Consider the following 19662-nt stretch of genomic DNA (forward strand, 5'->3'; position numbering starts at 1 on the left):
CAGTTTTTTGCTCCTGACTCTTCATGACTCCATTTGGGATTTTCTTGGCAGAGATACTGGAGTGGTTCTCCGTTTCCTTCTCCAGCTCATTTTACAGATGAGGAAACTGAGGCAAACAGGGTGAAGTGACTTGCCCAGGGTCACATAGCTAGTAAGTGTCTGAGGCCTGATTTGAACTCAGGAAGAAGAATCTTTCTGACTCCCGGCCCTGCACTCTGTGCACTGTGGTGCCTCCTAACTGCCCCAGGATCTTGCCCACAGTCACATAGTAGGACAGCTTGGATTCAACCAGGTTCTCTGATTCCATATCCATGGTCTAGCGATTGTCCCATACTACCCTTTATGTTTACCTCTCTCTGCCTCTTCCTCTAGCTCTCTTCTTTCCTCCCCCCAGCTCCCTCTTTCCCTCCCCCTCACCTCCCTTAGACACAGGCCCAGTGGACTGAAATCACTTGCTAAAGTCACAGATGGAGTTGGTGATGGATTTCCCATGAGCTCCATCATCCAAGTTCAGGGCTGGATCTTGTAGGTCAACGAATTACAATGGGAGACCACTGACCTTCCCTCCCACCTACAGCCTGGGCGATGCTGATGAGAAAATCTATCAAACAAAGCTGACTTAAAACTTGTAAGGCCTCACACCTGAAAAATGTTTCTGATGATGTTTCCCCCTTGAGGACAACGGTCCACATCTGCAGTTCATTTTCCCAGAGAAATCTACATTTATCAAAGAAGAGAGAGACAGAGGAAAATATGCATCTATGGAATTGGCTTCATTCTTTCAGAAGTGGGTCTTTTCCAAGATCAAATTCACTTTCTACATATTTTGAATCTCACAAGCACTTATTAAGCACCTGCTGTATATCAGGTCTTATGCTAAACACAGGATTACTAAGAAAGACAAAAACAGACCCTGTCTTCGTGGAGTTTACATTCTAATGGGGGAGATGGGGAGCCAACATGTCCATGAACAGCAAATATAAGACACAGACTGAGTGTAGTGTGTGGGAGGTAATCTCCCTAGCAGCTGGACACCAATGTAAACAGGAACCAGGCAGATCTGCCCTCAAGGAGCTTATTCTCCATCTGGAGGAGAGAGCATACAGACACATTCAATGCAAGGCATTTTTAGCACCAGCAGTTAGAGAGATCTGGACTAATTGTGGGCAGTGACTGTTGAGCTTAATTTGGAAGGAACCTAGGGATTCTCAAAGAATAGGTAAGGTAGATATGCAGTCCCAACTTTGAGATCAGCCCCTTGCAAAGGTGTGAAGGTGGGAGATGGTGTTCCAGGTCAGGGAAAACTTAGTCATCTAGTTTGCCTTGAATATAGAATGTGTGAAGGGGAGTTTCGATAACTAAGTCCGGAAAGGTGTGGGGCAGTGGACAGCAAGCACACTGACCACCTCTGGGGTCAGAGCAACTGGCTTCTGGTCACTCCTCTGCTGCTTACTGCCAGTGTAAAGCTGGCAGGGTCACTTAACCCAGCTAAGTCTCTGTTTCCTCACTTATAAAATGGGGGATCAGATGTGTTGGCTTCCAAAGCCCTTCACAGTTATAAATCTAATTTATGGAGAGAACCTATGAATACCTTTAAATATCAGGATGATGAATTTGCAATATATACTGCAAACAACAGGGACGTGTTACAGTGTCTGAGTGGGGGAACACCATAGTCCAACCTGGGTTTTAGGAAGAATGTTTCAGCAGTTGTGTGGAGGCCAATTGGAAGGTATTTTACTAGTCCACTTGAGAGGTGATCAGAGCCTGACCCAGGTGGTGGGTCATGAGTTGATAAATGTAGGGGCAGAATGGAGAAGAGGGCAGCTAGGTGGTATGGTGGTTAGAGTGCCTGCAGACTAGGTATAGAGACTGTCATCAGCAGATTAAGAGGAGACGTGAGCATCCTCTGTTCAAAATGGTGTTAACTGGAGGAGCCTTCGTTTGCCTCTCAATGTTGGCCCATCTCCTGTTCATCCATCCCTTGAGCTGGAGGGCCCATATTTACCTCTTCAGCTGGTTTCTATCCAGATTTGCTGTTGCAGTCACATTTTCATGCATGGTAGATGTCCTATGGATACAGTCCCCCATACTACATCCTCCTACCCCCACTGTAGAACTGGAACAACATGCCGGGAATCTTGAGCCATTCCACCAGAATTCTGGCTCTGTAGAGGTGTATGTGTATGTATGTGTGTGTATGTGTATGCACACTCACGTGTGTGCATGTGTGTGTGTGTGTGTGTGTGTTCCCCACAATTGGTGCCCTCCATCACTGGCTAACTTGTCTCCCTTGGGCTCTAGCTTCAAGTCTCTTTCTCTGATTTAAAATACGTTTCCCAAGGCCACTTTCTCTCTCGCCATTCCACTTGACTTGATCAGTTGCCCTTGGGATCCTGTCCTCTTTGACTATTTAGTCATTGAATTTCTGGGTGTGTGTGCTCCTTCCAACTGGAGGCCTGTGTGCCTTGCTCACCTGGTCTACCTTTACCATCTCCCCACCACTGCCTAGAGTGGCAGAAAGGTGTCAGGGAGAGGAGCTGGGGTTTTGCTTAGCATGGTGGGAGTTCGAAGTCCACGTTTCACCCTTGTTAACTATGTAGCCATGGCAATATAATTTAATCTCTGAGCCTCACTTTTCTCATCTATCTGGCTCCCAGGGTAGTTGTGAGGATCATAAATGATAATGTCCACAACAGACTATTCAATTCTTTTATTCTTCCAAGTACAGTGTGACATCTTCCTCCAGACCGACAATCCTTGAATTCTGATGTGTATCCATCTGAGGATGATGGTGTATAAAGTCATTCACACCCATAGTCTACCACCACTGCAGAAAAGGGAGATCAGTGCATTTTCCCATCTGTTCCTTGGGCCCCTTGAATCCCAGCATGTACATAGACATCAAAGCCCTCTGCCTGTGGTCAGGGCCAGGCTTCACCATCCCTCTGGATGTCCTCAGGCTCCCAGTGCATGAGGTTCAGAGGCCTTACATGCCTCCACTTACTCTGAAGGACAACTAGGTTTGTTTAATGAACTGTTTTCCACATTGTATCCTCTGAGAGCCTTTTTGGATAACCTTGCTTCTATCCCACAGAGTGGTGACTCCTGACCATGCCTGGAAGGCAAGTGAAGGTCTGTAGGGAAAGGAGAAACTGATCCCCTTGAAAGAAGTGAGGAGAAAGTTCTATGAACACTCTCAGCACAAGGCTGGCTGGAGATTTGGAGACAATCCAGTTGATTCACAGACTCAGCTCCCAGGCCATTCCTGAAAATGAACTTGCCCTGGGTGTTGTTCCTTTTTTATTCCAATGAAACAATCCCAGTTAAAGAAACACTGACACAGATACTCTGCTCTCTGTAGAGATCTCTCCTTTCCCGTTCCCCTCCTTTCTACGTAGATTCTCGCAAGCTGGGAAAGATGGTGGTGTGGGAGCAGCTGCGGCCGAGGGCTGGCCTGCAATAAGCCAGCTGGACATTCGCCGGCTGCCAAAGGGTGAACTCCAGCAACATAAAGGCCAACCTCGTCCCTTTGATGTCAGTGCCCTCAAAAACCCTACAAGGAGAGAAAGGACCCTGCCATTCCCAGCAGCGGCCTGTAAACTTTTTATCTCCAACCTTTGGTACCAAATGGTTTTTCCATGTGGGTGTAGACATGTCTCAGGTATCCCCCATTCACCAGAGCCCTGTAAGTTTTTCAGCAGGAAACCCCTGTTGAGTATCTGGGACAGTACTAGAGAGGTGAAGTTATTGCTACCTGCCCATCCTGGTCATTGCTGTCTGGGAGGCCTGGGGGAAGGCAATGAGGATGGCTGGGCACTGCCAGTGGGCATTCATTTCATGCTCCCCTGAGCGACAGAGGCTGCCTGGCTGGAGGCAGGCCACTGGTTGTTAGCTTTGAGGACTGGTAGATGAGTTTAGGAGTCACAAACTACTTGTACTTGGTGAGGTTTTCTATACAACTGCCCAGCTTAATCTATCTCTTGGCCAAGAACCCTGGCATTAAATCCAAGAGGGAAGTTAAACAGGTGATGATTTCAAGGGGAGGTTAGAGGTAACAGAAAGTGAGAGAGAGAGAGAGACAGAGAGAAAGAGAGAGAGAGAGAGAGAGAGAGAGAGAGAGAGAGAGAGAGAGAGAGAGAGAGAGAGAGAGAGAGAGAGAGAGGCACGATGCATGGACCCTGCCTTTGGGCAGCCCAGGGGCCAGTAGGGAGCTGCCTCACACTTAAGAAAAAGAAAATATGTGTAATGTCTGTTTCTTACATCGTCATAGTTATTCCAAATACCCCTTCAAGAGAACAATTTAATGTGAAAAATAGCATTTTTAGAGAAGGAAAAAAGTCAGCACAACTGATCAAAATATTAAGAAAGTCTGAAAACATGCCAAATGTGGCACCTGTGGACCTTCCACCTCCACTGAGGCATCGGCTGGTGCTGTCTTCTCATCCCTCTTCTTTTCAGTACTGTTTGATCTTTACATTTATATGATCTTTATTATATATAATGATCTTCATGTTATATTTCTATCTTTATAATTTTCTTGCATTTATTTAATTTTTTATTCTTTGGTGTGTTGTTCTTTTCATCAACATTGCTGAAGTTTCTGTGTATATTGTTTTTTTTTTTTGTTCTGCTGACTTTGTTCTGCATTGGTTCATGCAGATCTATTCAGGCTATTTTATATTCATCACCCATCATTTCTTATACACAGTAATTTTCTTTTGCATTCATGTACCACAGATTTTTAGGTATTCCCCAGTTGATGGGCATAAACTTTGTTTTCAATTCTTTGCTATCACAAAAAAGTGATGCTATGAATATTTTGTAGCATATAGGGATTTTCTTCTTATTGATGTCTCTGTGGGGTATGAGCCCAGTAATGGAGTCTCTAGTTCAAAGGATATGATCATTTTAATTGCTTCATTTGCTTAATTCCAAAGTGCTTTCCAAAATGGCTGTACCTTTCCACAGATCCACCAACAATGTGTTGGTGTACCTATCATTCCACAACCCCTCCAGTATTGACTATTGCAATTTCTTTTCTTTTCTTTTCTTTTCTTTTCTTTTCTTTTCTTTTCTTTTCTTTTCTTTTCTTTTCTTTTCTTTTTTGCCAATTTGCAGAATATGAGATAAAGCCCTAGAATTGTGTTGATATGCATTTCTCTCATTATTAGTGAATTATAACATTCTTTCATATGGTTGTGAATAATTTTTCAATTCTTCTTTTGATAGCTCTTTGTTCCTATCCTTTGACCACTCATCTATTGAGGAATGGTTAATACACACACACACACACACACACACATATTTGTGTATATGTGTGTGTGTAAATGCATATATATACACACACATCCGTGTATATATGTGTGAGTGCATACACACCTGTGTATATACATGCATGCATACACACATATACACATCTGTGTATGTATGTTTGCATACATGCATACATACATGCATACATACATACATATATACAATTATATACACACATCTGTGTATATATGTGTACATACACAGTCACATATACCTTTTAAAAAATTAAGGTAAAGTAGCTGCAAAAAAGTACTGTGTTTACAGCAGAAGAGGGGAAAAGTCATAACTTGAAAGAATCTTAGGGACAAATGGAGAAAAATATAAACCTAATTCTAGTAACTTTTAATGGGATTAAACAATCCCATAAAATGAAAAAGAGTGACAGCTTGGATAAGAAAAAAAAAAACTCCTACAACCTGTTGCTTACAAGAAGCACATTTACAAAAGAAGAATACACAAAATAAAACAGAGGGGATAGAAAAAATTACTCTGCATCAAGTGAATTCAAAAAAGTAGGAGTTGTAATCATGTTGATAAAGCAGAAACAAACATTCAAAAATAGAAAAGAGATAAGGAAATTATATTATGCTGAAAGAATCCATAAACAATAGACCAATTTCTATTAATAAACATATGCACCAAATGCCTTAGCATCCAAATTTGTAAAGTATACATTATCTGAGCCACAAGAAGACATAAAAACTAATAAAATAGTGATAGAAAATTTTGGTATCCCTCTCTCAGTTTTAGATAAGCCTAACAGAAAGATAAAAAATAAAAATATGTATCTGGACAAACTGCTAGCAAAAGCAGAGTTTGAAGACTTGTGGCATCATCTCAATCAGACAACAACAGAATATATGTAATTCCCAGCATTACATGGATTTTTATAAGCTATACCATGTATTAGGCATGGGGATATTAACAAACAAATGTGGAAAGGAAATTAATGAATCCTTTGTAGGCTGTAACACACACACACACACACACACACACACACACACTCACACAATTGGTTCAGGGTCCACAAACAAGAGATAGAGACTCAAATAGAGATTTATCATCAAAATCCTAAGAAAAGTCAAAGAACAAATCATAGAAACAACTAACAACTATGTCAAATAAAATGATAATAATAAAAAAATGCCAAATTTTCTGGGATGCAGTTAAGTAGTCCTCAGGGAGGAAAGCATATCCTTATACACATACATTAACAAAATAGAAAGAGAAGATTAATGAACTGAAGATACTTTGAAAAAAATTAGCCAACAAATCAAGAAACCTAAAATAAACACAAAAAAGGAGATATTAAAACTTAGAGGGGAAATAGAGCACATTTTTTAAAGTTATTGCTTTTTTGTTTGATTGGTTTTCTTCTTCTGGATTGCCTTCCACTTCTGTATATTTGTTTTCCCAAACTCTTGTTCTCTTTTTTGTTTCTTTGGTGAGACTTGCCATGGCATATTCCAGTTTTTCTATTCTGCCCATTGTTTTTGCCCTGCAGACCATAAATTCTGCTCTCAGAATTGTCTGCTGTACAACTCCAGAATAGTTTATTGTGATTCCGTATCCTAACAATCCACAGAATTCTCTGTCTTCTCAACTGTTGAATCATTTTGTTGTTGTTTTTGTTTTGACAGCATTCATTCCAGATGACTGAACTCATTTACTAGATCTGCGAGTCATATTTCCTCCTGTTCTTAATGATTTTTTTCCTGTTGATTTATCTGCTTATGTTCGAGATCTTCAACTTTTCTTCTTCTTGAGATCTTTGATAATTTCAATCTTTTCTTTTGATTTTACCCATTTGCTTTCTAACTTTGTTCCCTCTGGTGGTGGTTTCTCTGGGGGCTCAATCCTAAAGCATCTCAGCCTCCTCACCTCTGGGGCCACTCACATTTCACCAGCGTAGGTCCCTACCTCAAGGGACATTTGAGTGGTCAGAACTGACTCTTTCTGTGCTCTTTCCCTCAGGCTTGTGGAGTGCTATATAGTCCCACCCCTCTCATGCATAGAAAAGATCCTGTCCTGTTCCCTCTGTTGTGAAGCTCTTTGACCCAGCACCAGCAGTTGGGAGACATGCCATGCTTGTCCTACAGGATTGTCTGCCCCAACACTGCCAGTTCAGATTTGCCATGCTGGTGCTATTGGGTTGTCCCCAGAGCTTTGCCGAGCTGGTGCTGCAGGATTGTATGCCCCGGCACCAGGCGCTTCAGAGCTTTGCAGCACTGGTGCTATGAGGTTAGGATCCCCCACAGGCCTTTGTTCCTGAAGGACTGTGGCCCCATTGGGTTCCATAACCACTGGGTCATGGTCTGGTCAAATTTCTCCAGCCTGGATCTGGTGCCTTCATGGCACTGCAAAGGAGGCGAAGGGATTGGGCAAGGGGGGTGGGTTTTGTGGTTAAGTTCTGTCCGGTCATTTGGTCTACTAATGCAATCTTACTCTTAGAGCAGAAGGACATGGCGAACCACCCCAGTATCTTTGCCAAGAAAATCCAAATGGGGTCACGCAGAGTCAGACAAAACTGAAATGACTGAATGGCAAATACCTTGGGCAAATTGCTCAGACTCCTTAAGCCTCGATTTCTTCACTGTAGAATGACAGGGTGGTCTCCTTTGAGGCCCCTTTTGGTCTTCATCCAGGATGCCCTGGCCTTCATGTCCATTTTTGAGATTTGCTTTGAGGTCCAAATGAGATAATGTTTATGAAATGCTTTATCAAACTTAAATCCCATGTAAACATCAGCTCTGGTTCTGGCTAGGCTGGTGAGCTGCGTACATTCCTGCACTGACAGCCCTTTTTGCGCCCTGCCATGCCCTCCTCCCCCTCACACCTGGCCTCTTCTCTTCACGCATACATCTGTCCACAGAGTTCAGGACCCCCTCACTTCTTGCCTTTATTAATGCAGCAGCATTCTGACCAGTGGCCGGCCTCTAGTCTCCCCTCACTTCCATCCATCTTTTGTGGAACTGGAAAGACAGTTTTCCTCAATTACAGATCTGACCATGTTGCTTTTCTATGCATTCAACTGCTGTGGCTGTCTGTCGTCTTCAGGCTCAAGCAGAAGCTCCTGTTTAGCTTTTAAAGGCCTTCACCACTTATCTTTTGAACTTCACCGCATGTTGCTCCCATTTGGTGCTTTGGGCAAATGTGTCTTCCGTCTCCCCTTCCAGCTCCCCTCTCCGCACCTCAGCACTGGCCGTCCCCCACGCCTGGAGTGCAGCCCCTCTTTGCCTCCCCTGGTCAGCTGAGCCTTTCCCGATTCCCTCCAACACTCGGGCTTTGTTTGCAGCAGTTTCCTGTTCACCTGTACTTAGTCTCTTCATATTTACCGTCTTTGTGCTTGTACATTTCTTCTCATCTCCCGTATTAGAATGGAAGTTGCTTTAGAGTGGAGATTATTCCATCCTTCGTCCTTGACTCACCCTTAGCTAATGTAGCACCTGGGGCTTAATAAATGCTCCCGATGGCGTAATGGACTGACTGATTCCTTTAAGACTTAACTCTGTTCTGGTTTTCCCGTCCTAAGAAGCCTTCTTTGCTTCCCCTTCTGCTTCCCCTCTCCAGGTCCATAGATGTGCGGATTCTGTGTAATCTACCTTCCATTGACCTTTCTTGACTCTCACGATTGGACTTTGGTTGTTGCACATCCCCTCCCCCCGCCCCCACTCTGGCCAGGTTTCTCACCTCTCCAGCAGCTTTCACAGAGTGCCTTCTCTCTCCTCTACTTCGCCTCTGAAGGAGTCATCAAACTAAGGATTTGGGGCTTGATCTCCTCTGCCAGAAACAGTACTTGAAGCTGGGAGTGAAGCTTCATTTTCATGTGTTCCCCCTTCCCCAGTATGCTCCCCTGGCTAATACGATATAGATAAAATCTCTTTCGAAGTAATCGGCATTGTCATATTTGGATGCAGCCAGAGGCCTCCTCATTGATTTGTCCTGGGCTTTCCTGGGAGAGCTATGAAGATCACCAGGAACAGATGCTAATTCTCTGCATTGCTGTTTGTGGACCCCAAAAAGCTGCCTTTCCTCTGTTTATTTTTTCTCTGTCATCTCACCCAGAGGAATGGAAACACAGCAAATGTCAATGATTCATCTGCTGATGGAGTCCCAGGCCTTCTGGAAGAGTTGTATCTGCACCTGGGACTGGCTTTCCCAGAAGGAGATGGGCTGGGATTTGGACAGGAGTGGTGTGGGCAAAGCCTGGTTCGGATGGGCATGATATGCAACCACTAGGGATGCACTTAGGAGACTAGAAAATGGGAAGACCAATTGTTTTCTCACTACCTGAGGCACATGTGAGTTACTGTAGGCAGAGGTTCCTTCTGTCAGGTCCCAGGAGCAGGGCAATTTGTCATCTTCTTGTGGAGAGCATGTAATTAAGTTTGTTAAGGACTGTTGCAGGGATCCAGCTGTTATGAAAAGGATGATCTGTGGTGCAACAGGGGTGAGGCCAAGCTCAAGGGAGCCTCTTGGGCCAATCAAGCAATTAATGAGGCCAGGGAATAGCCTATGGGTCACCAGCCCCTCTGGATGTTCCCAGAGCATGGCTGAGAGTGGAAGTTCTGGCAAATGGAGGGTGTTCATGGATATGGATATGAAAACAGGAATGAGGGAGGCCAGGGCTTCCACCCACTGACACCAAGGAAGAAAGAATTGGGTTTTAGCAACAGCTTAGTGATCCTCCTGTTGGTGGTTTGTTGAGGTGAACTGGGACAAGGTCTCGCACTTAATCGGTGATAGAAGATGACTGACGTTAAGTGGATTCTTTTGGCACAGAACTCCTGGAATGGAAGTTTCCTCCTCCAAGGCATAGCAACAACTTCCCCTTAACTGAAGATCTTAGAGAGCTGTCTGGGGCGTTATGAGATGCTATATACTTTATCCATCAGCACAAAGCTAATATGTTTTTGAGGAAGAATTTGAACCCACGTCTTCCTGCCTGCAAGTCCAACGCCCTACTTACTATACTACGCTACACTATTTACTACAAAAATCTCTGATGGCGATTTTTCAAGAGACAATATCTATAGTGTCTAGGGCACTGGGCATGTGGTTCAAAAGATTTAGATTCAAGTTCCACCTCCAGGTGGGTCAGAGCATCTCCTGGTCTTCCAGCCACTGCTCACGTGGTGGAATCTGAAGCCATGTACCCGTCCTTGGCCATCTCCTCTATGCACTCTCCAGTGAAGTAAGTAATTTTATTATCACCATTTTCTACATGTGGAAACTGAGGCTGAGAGGTTGTAATTTCTTTGCCCATGGGTCACACAGCTAAGTAAGTGTCTGAGGAAACATTTGAACTGAGGTCTTCCTGCCTTCAGTTCCTATGCTCTATCTGCTGCACTGTCCCCAAGACAGTGTTGTTATTCAGTTGTTTCAGCCTTGTCTAACTCTTCATGACCCTATTTGGGGTTTTCTTGGCAAAGATCCTGGAGTGGTTGGTCATTTCCTTCTCTAGCTCATTTTACAGATAAGGAAACTGAGGTAAATAGAGTTAGGTGACTTAGTGTCACACAGTAAGTGTCTGACCCTGGATTTGAACTCAGGTCTTCCTGACTCCAGGTCTGGTGCTCTATGCATTTTGGTACCCCCTCACTGCTCCTCGAAAGTAGAACCTGTTATTTGTGTTTTCGTCTCATTCATGCTATCAGCTGACTTTCATATTAGGCTGAAAGTCCTGGCTGAACAGTTCTTTTCTGAGCAATGAAAAGTCTGTCCTGTAAGTTACTGTCTTTCTCTCTACTTCATGTAGTCCAGGGTTTCTATGGGGGTGTAGGGGTGGGGGACAATGATTTGGAATCACATGACTTCATGACTGCTAAACTGCCAAAGGAAATCACCTTGAGGTTTTCCTTTGACGAACAGATTTCTGAAGATCACTTTGGTTGAGTTAAGCTTGTTCCTTTCAAATGAGGCCTGCAGCCTTAGCCTACGGAGACTGATGATAAAAGGTGTGTTCATGCTTGTGCACATGCATGTGTGTGTGCATGTGTGAGAGCGTGTGTGCCTGAGTGTGAGCATGTACATGTGTGCACATGAGTAGGGAGAAGTGGGACAGAGGAGAGGTTGCCATGGTACAGAAGATACAAGACCCCCAAAGGCTGAGTAGAGGGGAGACTCTCAGTCCTTTGTTTCTCTAGCTAATCCCAGGGTTTCATCTTCCAAGGGGCCCTGAGCTTTAATACATTAGATGCCATATTCACACGATCCAGAGGATTGTCCAGGTCCTCAGGGGTACTGGCTAGACTCCAAATGAGATAGTTGTTGGGATGGTAGACTGACCACCATTAGGCTTCTTCAGGAAATGGACCAGTAGCCCTCACTTGTCTGGAATCTTCTATCAACCCCACCCCCTAAAAATGTAGCCAGTGGGATTTCCAGAGATTCACAGAATCTCATTCTTGGAGGGGACCTTAGGGGCCACATATTGAGGGAGGTAAGAATCCCTCCTCCAATATACCTGCCAGGTAGTTATTGGGTTTTTGCTTAGAGACCTTCCACAACCTGCAACCTCAGAGGCTTCCCTTTCCACCTTGGGGAAGCTCTGAGTGTGTGACAAAGCATTTATGGACATTACAAAGCCTTCCTTCATAACAATAAGACTCCCATTGGCCTCTTGCTATCACCTTCTCCTTGTCCAAGATTGCCTCGGGGCCAATCAGAATGAGTGTCAGCTCTCCCCTTTGCCCTCTCAGTCTTGGCTTTTCCAGATGGGTCAGAGCATCTCCTTATCTTCCAGCTACTGCTCACATGGCAGGAATCTGAAGCCCTGCACCCCTCCTTGGCCACCTCCTCTGTGCACTCCCCAGGTTTGAGATTTGGATTTTAAGGTGCCCTTCCCTCCTTCCTTCCTTCCTTCCTTCCTTCCTTCCTTCCTTCCTTCCTTCCTTCCTTCCTTCCTTCCCTTCCTTCCTTCTTCCTTCCTTCCTTCCTTCCTTCCTTCCTTCTTCTTCCTTCCTTCCTTCCTTCCTTCCTTCCTTCCTTTCTTCCTTCCTTCCTTCTTTCCTTCTTATCTCTGTCTCTGTCTCTCTCTGTCAATGTCTCCCTTGCTTTCCAGTTGTAGGTATGAAAGAAATAGATTTTTGGTTATTGAAATTCCTTAGTTATAAGAAGAAAAAAATTGCTTCTGGAATCAGAAGACATAAGATCAAGTCCCAGCTCTCTTGCTTGTTACCTGTGTGAACTGTGGGCAATCATTTAACTTTCCTGGAACCCAGTGAAAATCAAAGGGTTGGGGTCGATGGCTTCTGTGCTTTCTGCCATCTCTGGGTAATGCTTATAGCCAATAGCTGGCATTCACCAGCACTGTGAGAGCTGCAAAGAGCTTTACAGATATGATCTCATTTGGTCCTCACTAAGATGTTGGGAGGGGGTGCTATTAGTATCCCCATTTTACAGATGAGGAAATGGAGACAGAGAGACATTAAGTGAATTGTCTAGGGTCACACAGCCAGTGAGTGTTGTGAGGCAGCTTTTGAATTCAGACTTCCTAACTCCACACTCTGCACTTTATCCATTTCACCAGCTGACTTCATGGATACTATTACTTTTAATGACAATACAAATCTTCTAAATTCCGAGAGATGGAATGGAGATTAGACCCTCACTTTCTCCATCTGCCACAGGTGGTTATTGGGTTTTTACTTGTCTTTAAGTCAGAATCCTAGTGAACTGCTTGGGGCCACAGACAGTCTGAGTGACTTGCCCACAGTAACACAGCACGTGTCTGTCAGAGGCGCCACTTGAACCTGGGTCTCTGGCTCTGAGGCTGGCTCTCTAGTCACATGGCAAGGCTGCCTCTAGGTTATATGCAGCCGTCACTCTGGCACATTTCAAAGAAGCCCTGAGAACTTCAGTGCTTGGGAAGTTCTGCCTGTTGGAGGGTCTGAGGCCAGACGCTGTCCTCTGGTTCTAGTCCTGAGAGAGGAGCCCCCAGGAGCAGTTTCAGTCCTTCTGCTCTTGTCCAGGAAGAGGCTCTGCCGCACTTTCTCTCAGAAATCCCGGCCTCTCTTCTTTCTTTATCTGTTTATAACCTTAACCTGAAACCTTAGGAGGCAGCTAGCCGGCCTCCCATCCCAGAGCTCTTCTGTGATTTCCTGGGAGGATGATGCAAGGTTGCGGAGTCTCAGGTCTCTCAGCTTTAGCAGGGCCGCGGATGGGATGGCCGGGCGGTGAGGGCTCTCGGGAAGAGTCCCCACAGTCGGGGATGCTGAGTCCCATTGAGTCTCTCGCCCACCCGCAGCTCAAATGGGCCGGGGCGGTCCCTGGTCCTAGCCCGGGTGGACGGTCTGGCGGTTCCCATTTAAATAAGCACCAGGACAACTGCATATTTATAGGCGTTGGAGCCTGGGCCACGTGGGATGTCTAGATAATCAGAAGCGCTCTTCCCGGGCTGTTCTGGGTGAGAGGTGTGGGAGGTGATCGGCAGAGTCCTTCGCAGTCGGTAATAAATCATCTGCGGAGCCACAGGGCCTGTCCACATCGCTGCTTCCGCAGTGTCTCGGCCCCTCGCCCGGGAGAATCTTAATTCCTCGGTAAAATTGATTCCCCTCGTTCTGTGCGTTCTCCTCGCGGGCTCCCATCCCGGCCTGTTAGTTTGCTGACAGTAGAGTACACAGCACTTAGCAGCTGGTTTGTGCGACCATCAGTCAGGACATCGTATGATAAATAGGAGTTCGCCGCCTCCCCGGCTTTAGCCTGTCTCAGCACTTTCTGCCTGACTTTGGGAAAGTCAGCCCAGAGGAAACGGCTGCGTGGAGGCTCTCCCTGCCCAGGGATGTGACTTATGGGGCTCCCCGGAGACACCGCTCACGGGTGACCGATGGTTGGTAAGGGCGCAATGTTCTGCTGGAGGTGAGGTTCACGGGTCTTTCCCAGGTCAGTTGGGCCTCCAAGGTGGAGGAGAGGGTGTCTGTGCCCCGGATGGAGGGTGCTGTTGATCCCGCACAGGGACTTCATGAAGAAGACCCCTGAGAAGCCAGGGGAAACCGACACATTCTCCTTGATTCGATTCAGGCAGCATGTATTAAGCACTTACTGTGTGCAGCAAGTTAGGGATGCAAAGACATGGATGAAAAACAGTCCCTTGTCTTTGGAAGGGTTTCCTTGGAGATTTCTGTTGTGCAGTGTTTGGGGACTAGATGAGAGCCAGGCCTTCATGCCCCACCTGTGAGTCATGGAAGATTGTGATCTATGCCGCTGTTACTCTGGAAAGCCATGTTCCAGAATATTAATTCAAGAAAGGTTTGTTGTTGTTCAGCCTTTTTCAACTGTGTCCAACTCTTCATGACCCCATTTGGGGTTTTCCAGTCAAAGATATTGGAGCAGTTTGCCATTTCTTTCTCCAGCTCATTGTACAGATAAGGAAACTGAGGCAAACATGGTTAAGTGACTTGCCCAGGGTCACATAGCCAGTAAGTGCCTGAGGCCGTATTTAAACTCCAAGTAGGCCTGGCTCTCTATCCACTGCGCCCACCTATCTACCTCCAATAACCATTTATTATGCATCTACTGTGCATCACCACTAGGGTATCAGATACAAAAGGAGGTAAATTGTCCCTGTCCTCAAAGAGCTTGCATTCTACTGTAAGATACAGTCTCTAAACAGAGAAGAAATACAGGCTAATTTGAAGAGGAAGAGAGAATCAACAAGTAGAGAGCATGGGGAATATTTCCTACAGGAGGTGGCAACTTAGCCTCGAGGGAAGCGAACAATTCTAAGAGATAAGTGAGGAGTGAAAGCATTCCAGACAAGGACACTCTGGACAGAGGCATGGAAGTAGGAGATGTGATGGTGAATTTGGGGAGCAACAATAGGCCAGTGTGACTGAGAACATTCTATAGATGCTTCATATTTCAAAATGTAATTCAGAAATTAAAAGCACCCACACAACCACATTGTAGTCTACCAGAATATGTGCCCCCATGTGTAAGACTTCCCGCTTGTCACCAAAAACTTATTTTCACAGATACTGCATCATGGTAAATAGTCCAGAAAAGATTGTATTAAAGTGAATCAAAGGGGAAGAGAATGCAAAGAGGAAAACTCTTAAAACTTCCAGCGGAAAATGAGAAGGGCTTATTGAATTCCCCAAATGCTTGAGCCTTCTGACCTTCCCTGCTTCTTCCTTTCCTGCCCCCTCCCCTTTGTTCTCTCACATTCTTACGAGGGCTTGAAAGTTTCCTATTTCATTCATGGAGAGAGTGTATTCAAGAGCTGTCAGGATAATCTTTGGGAAATAAAAAAGCAGGCAATTGCACTTAAATGTCAGTGATATCATTTCTCTATTTAGGAGGGGAAGTCAGATTTCCTTAGGGCAGGTATGTTTATTCTTCCTTCTTCTCCCTCACTCCCCCTGCACTTATCCCTCAGAGCTAAGGGGCTCGTCTTGGACATGACCCACACTATCATAATTATAGCTGCGGCATCATTATGTCAAGAATCATATAAAAATAATGACTGCCATTTCCGGCCATGAAAAGGGTGCTGTTGGGAAGGGGGTAGAAATCACACTCGTTTAAAGTCCTGATGATGTTTCAGTATGTAGTCAAAATTCATAGCAGTATCAGCATTAAGAAAGCCAGAGAGAATAATATCACCCAATTATAAGACACCAGAAGACACTCAAGATGGAGGCAATAAGCAAACTATGTGACTGAACACTGGATTAGTCACTGCATGCTCACATTGCAAAACCCAGGATTTCTTTTTTACTCTTTTTTTTTTTGGCAATTGGGGTTAAGTGACTTGCCCAGGGTCATACAGCTAGCAGGTGTCAAGTGTTTGGTCTGAGACCGGATTTGAACTCAGGTCCTCCTGACTTCAGGGCTGGTGTTCTATCCACTGCACAACCTAGCTGCCCCCTTTTTTCACTCTTAATGCACCTAGGCTCCTTAAGGATAAACTTTCTGTAAGATCTAATGGCAGTGGCTAAATCCTAAATCCCAAACAGATGTCCCTGTGTGTCTGTGAACAAATCTAAATGTCACAGTCATTTGTTGTATTTCTTTGTTGACATATTAATACTTCACACTGAGAAGGGATGGCAAGAGCCATTTGGTGGAACCCTTAGCTCCAAAAGAAGTCCCTCCATGCCATCCCAACAAGTAATCATCTAATGTTTGGATGAAGAGCTCCAATGCTAGAAAACTCACCACCTCCCAAGGTAGCCCGATCCATTTTGTGATGGTTAGGCAATGCTTCTTTAATGTGAATCTTAAATTTGCCTCTTTGCCACTTTACTTCTGCCCAAACAGAGTAAATCTCATTCCTCTTCCACTTGACAGACTTTCAAGTATTTGAAGACGTGTGTCCTGTTCTCTCCCTGACTCCACCCCCCTTTTCCCCAACAACGGCTGAACTTTTTCTTCTGAGGATAAACAGGGCCACCACCCTTCACCTATTTGGCCTCTTCTGGATGCTCTCCAATTTATTGATATGCTTCCTAAACTCTGGCGCCCAGAACCACAAACAGTATTCCAGCTGTGGTCTGACCAGAGCAGAGTGCCTAAGGGTTATCATCACCTCTTCATTCCTAGAAGCCAACACTCTCTTACAGCAGCCCAAGCTTTCATGAAATTGTTTTCTATGCCAAATCATGTTGATTCATAAGGTGCTTGAAATAAATTTAAAAAACCTAGACTTTTTTTTTCAAACTGAAGATTATGTCAATATCTAACTAATATATACAGGCTAACTCTTTGGCAAAACTGGAAACTACCATCTCTAGATAAGATATGTAATTATTGCCTCTGTCACATCATTTACACAGATAATGTGTAAATAGATGCATACTATATATATATATATATATATATATGCATATATACATATATATATGTATATATGCATATATACATATACACACATACACATACACACACACGCATATATACATATATATATATACACATATATTTGGTGGAGGATAATCTCAGAGAAGAAGGTACTGGGCTTCATCTCATGGAAACTATCTCTAGTGATATATAGCATATTGATTCAGAAATTCAATGAACTTGACCAGCTTTCTCTTGGATCCATGCTGTACTCCATATTTCTTAACAGAAGGCATCATATATTTATTACCAAAAGATGAATAGAAGAGCCACCCCTTCCAAATAGAAACCAAATATGTTTCTGTAATTTATGTAAAACAGTGGCAGCTTATATCAATTCAAAATCCACTAAAACTTATAGGAAAACAGGATATTGGATGAAAAGTGAAAAAAGTATGTCAAAAAGTTGCAGAAGATGTAAAAGCAATGCATTATCTATTTGATTACTGTTAACTAAGCCACCTGAAAGTGCCATAACATTAGGCCATCTCAATTAATGATCACAAAGTCTTGACTAAGTTCTGCATCAATGGCTTAATCAATATGCTGCAAATGCTAAGAGAAATCTTAGCATGATGATAGCTAGTATAAACTGACATTAAGGTGGAAAATTATTCTCTATTTAAAACATGTTACCAGCACAATGAGGTCAAGGACAATTGATATAGAAGCGGCATGTTCCAAAAAGACACCTTAAACTTGTGATGGCTTTTCCTAGTCCCTGAATAGAATGGAATCTAGTTCTTAAGATGAAGAAGGAGTCTTAAGAAAACTTTGTAGTAATTGTTTGTGCATGGATGTCATTAAGTTAATAGAATTTTGAAAAATTCATTAACAATTTTCATTTATTGAGTGTTTACTTCATGTCAGTCTAAGTGCTAAGTGCTAAGGATGCAAAGAAGAGCAAAAAACCCAATGCCTGCCCCTAAGGAATGTACATTCTAATGGGGAGATGACATGTAAATAAATTTGTATAAGATATGGAGAAAGTAGATGGAAAGTAATCTCAGAAGGAAAGGGACTAGAGTTCATCTCATGGACATTTTATCCAGTGATAGCAAAATGCTATTTAGATTCAAAGAATTAAAGGTTTTCTGTGCTCAAAGGAAGAGTAGAAACAGAAATGTTTGAGTTTGAATCTGGAGGTCAACTTGAATTAGTGGATGACGGTGATACCTACCAATGCCTTTGTCTTCTTAAAACAAGACAATGAGCAGGAGGCTCTTGAGGAGCAAGCTGAGATTGTGTGTATTGAGGCTGGCTGGTTTTCAGAAGACAAAGCTTATCGGGAAGAGCACATTTAGATCAATTAGTACCTTCTAAGCAACAGTCTTGATGTATACTTTTGGTACAGGAAAGTAGACAACAGTCTAGAAAGTGTCCAAACAAAGTCCCATCATGCTGTATCAGTGAAACTGGGCTCATCACACCAAGGCAGCCATAAAATCAACACTTCCTCATGAAAAAAGAAACTAAGGAAAAGTAGAGTCTTTCAAACAACACACTAATCAGGAGGAAAATACAGAAATAATTCTGGAGAAAAGAGGCCCCACCTTCCATCATAATACTACAGTAGGTGCTGAAAAGTATACTCCATCCATTTGTCAAATGTAGACAAAAGTGGTTCATCTCCATGTGGAGTCATACAAATAGTTATGGCCTCAGAGTAGAATCAACAGGTTGCTTCTTTTGCAACATCTACATAAACTCAAGTATCAATGTGTCAGCAAAGAAATACAAGAAATGACTGTGACATGTAGATTTGTTCACACACATAGCGGGGCATCTATTTGGAATCTGGGATTTGGTCATTGCCACCAAATATTAAAGAAAGCTTGTCCTTAAGGAGCCCAGGTGTATTGATCAATGGCAGTTATGCAATAAAACAAGAGGGGCTGTGCAGAACATCACTATAGGCTGCAAAAATGTAGCTAGAAAATTTTACTTATAAAAATGGAAAGACATAATCAAATGGTTAGAATTACATTCCAGAAGCTCACTATCTTTTGTAAACTAAAAGATGACACATCCCTACACTACAAATACAAGCCATTCTTGGAAATTCAACAAACAAATTCTATGAAGAACTGAGCATTGATTCAACTGTTGCCTGTGACTACCTGGCAATAACATTGTTTCAAAAAAATTTACAAAGAACACTTTAAAATATTTTTCGTACTAAATACTCACAATCTCCAAATAGCATAATGTTAAAATATTTCAAAATACGGTAGCCTAGCAGGAGAAATTAACCTCATGTAAGAACAGGAAGAAGTACTTGCCATCCTCTACCCAGTGGTCCCAGGCTGACTCTCCACCTTCCTAGATTCCTACGCCTGGGCACTAAGTGTTGGAGACTACTGGACTGGCCCGGGACATTTCCCCCCAAAACTCTCCAATTGTCTCTTGCTCTGATCTCCCCAGATTCCCCCTTTCCATCTGTTGTGGTCCTTGGGTCCTTCCAGGATACTGCTTGTGGGGTGGATATGGCTACCCATACCCAGT

The 19662-nt window shown here is 43.7% G+C and overlaps 1 protein-coding gene across 2 annotated transcripts in view; it reads left to right on the plus strand.

Moving 5' to 3' along the window:
- GLI3 (GLI family zinc finger 3) overlaps window positions 1-19662 on the plus strand; it is a 283642-nt gene that overhangs the window by 152336 nt on the left and 111644 nt on the right. The gene's annotated exons all lie outside the window — the stretch shown is intronic.

The sequence above is a fragment of the Phascolarctos cinereus genome, unplaced genomic scaffold, assembly GCF_003287225.1.
Source record: "Phascolarctos cinereus isolate Bilbo 61053 unplaced genomic scaffold, phaCin_HiC Scaffold_4;HRSCAF=312, whole genome shotgun sequence".
NCBI lineage: Eukaryota > Metazoa > Chordata > Mammalia > Diprotodontia > Phascolarctidae > Phascolarctos > Phascolarctos cinereus.